Source organism: Python bivittatus, unplaced genomic scaffold (genome assembly GCF_059951505.1).
Source record: "Python bivittatus isolate LINGU-HERP-01145 unplaced genomic scaffold, Pbiv_v1 ctg000020_np1212, whole genome shotgun sequence".
Taxonomy (NCBI): domain Eukaryota; kingdom Metazoa; phylum Chordata; class Lepidosauria; order Squamata; family Pythonidae; genus Python; species Python bivittatus.
In genome coordinates, this window is record NW_028277030.1 from 86,337,120 (window position 1) to 86,339,618 (window position 2,499).

The following is a 2,499-nucleotide window of genomic DNA, read 5'->3' on the forward strand; positions in this document are numbered from 1 at the left end:
CATGCTTGATGGCCCTGGATGTTGTTCAGAAGTATCTGAAAGAAAATGGGTTCACAACCATTTTTCTATGTAGTGTAGGGTCAAGCAATTGCACACACACATCCCTTTTCCCTCTTGGGGAAGGCCCAAAATAATTGAGAGTGCTACACTTGCAGGCACTTTACTGGGATACTTAGAAGCAGGACTCTGGCCATACTTGAGGAGATGGGACAGGATAAAGAGCCCCATTGCCAAGATGGGTCAGGCACACAGATTAAAGGTTCCTTAGCCTGGTCTAATCAAACACTAGATTCTCATTATATTTTAAAGTTATGTGGCACAGTTACTGCCCCATATCACAACTCTAGGATCAGTCTAACATTCCTGGTCTTAATTGATTATATATATTGTGTGTATAAATATATGATCGAAGTGTAAATTGAACAGGGAAGGAGAATATATTGAAAGATACTTACTGAGTTTTTAAAATTTCTATCCCATCTTTTGTTCAGAAGCTCAAGGAGGCATACACAGATCTCTCTTCTCCCCCTTTTCCCCATGACAATGTCCCTTTAAGGGACACTGGACTGAGAGAGAATGAGCTATGAGCTGAGAATAGACTTGAATCAATCATACAAAAGAGAAAGAATAGAAATGTTAATGTGGAAATAAAATCAACATTCAGCAATGAATGGATTCATTATGGTCAAAAGCTAACAGCTTAAGATAGCCTTTTTTTTTTTTATCTGCGCTCAGTCATTACCGACTCTGCAGTGACTGCTTGGACGAGTCCTTGCAGTTTTCAAGGCAAGGTGTTTCGGAAGTGGTTTGCTAGAGCCTCCTTCCTAGAGCAGAGCCCAGCTGGCGAGCGCAGGAGGCGGAGTTTCCGTTGCTTTGCGCCCTTTTCGGGCGAGCGCGGTTTCGCGCTTACCGGCAACTGCTCCTGACTCCTTTTGCAAGGCGCCGCCAGCATTTTTCCTCCCACCGGAGTGAGAGTACCCATTTATCTACTCACGTGAGTTTTCAAACTGTTGGGTTGACAGAAACTGGGGAGGAAACAGGAGCTCACCCTGTTAACGCGAAGGCTGGACTCGAACCGCTGAAGCATCAACCATTTCTGGCCGGCAACTTTCAGCGTCATTAAGCCGCTGCGCCACCACATCCCCTTAAGATAGCCTACAAGCATCAAATAGTCCAGGTAATACACAATGAGATATATTAACACATAATGACATAAAAGAAGTGAGACTGCTATACCTGTTAAAGAGAGCTGCATTACCAGTCTTCCTCAATATCTGTAGGCATTCCTACAGGCCACCAAGCAAAATATTACTACCTTAAACACTAACAAGGTGAGCAAGAATTCACCTGAATGGCCAAGGAACATTGATGACAAGCATAGTAAGCTTACTTTGTAGATCCCTATCATACTGTATTCACAGTACAGGTAGTCCTTGAGTTACAACTGTAATTGGGACCGGAATTTCCATTGCTAAGTAATGCAGTTGTAAAGCATGATGTCACGTGACCGCATCGCTTAGCAATGGCAATCCCTGAAGTCCCTGTTGCTGTTGTTAAGAGAGGATTGTGGGTCGTTAAGCAAGCACCTCCTCGCAACTTCCTGCTGGCTTCCAACAACCAAAGTCAGTGGGGAAGCTGGCAGGAAGTTGCAAGTCTCAGGTGGCTTGCAAACAGCCTGGCAGGCAGGTAAGTGACTGCTGCCGACTGAGAGAGGGAGCAAGAGGGGCCATGGGTGGCTGGAGAGGCACCATATAACTGCAGCGGGGCTTGGAGTGGCTGGTGCCAGGTGAGGGAGGGTGTGTGAGTGGCCGGGGAGGCGCATTGTAAGTGCAGCGAGGCTCAGGGAGGGTGCACGGGTGGCAAGCGAAGCCCAGCGGGGCTTGTCGTGGCTGCTTCCAGGTGCACAAGTGGCCAGGCAGATGCAGCATGAGCACAGTGAGGTTCAGGGAGGGTGTGTGAGAGGGTGTGGGTGACGGGGGCCACAGCATGGGCGCAGCAGGGCTTGGGATGGCTGCTGCTGGGTGGGGGAGGGTGCTCAAATGGCCAGGGAGGTGCGATGCAAGTGCAGAGGGACTGGTGGATGCTGCACAGGTAGACAAGACTTACCTGAGCAACTTGCAACCTTCCTTGCTGGCTTCCCCATTGACTTTGTGAGAAGCCAGCAGGGAAGGTCACAAATCGCAATCATGTAATCACGGGATGCTGCAACCATCGTAAGTGCGAGCTGGTTGCCAAGCACCCAGATCGCAATCATGTGACCGTGGGGATACTGGACAGCCAGAACTTCAAGGACTGGTCATAACCACCACTTGTTCAGCCCCATCATAACTTTGAACAGTCACTGAACGAGTGGTTGTTAACCGAGGACTACCTGTATAAAGTAACAGGGCATGTCCAGTTGTTTGGTTACCAATTACTCAATAGGTAGCAAGGAATATCACTTTGTTATAAATATTATTTGGCAAATAAATGTCACTCCAATAGCATGGTTGCAAAAAA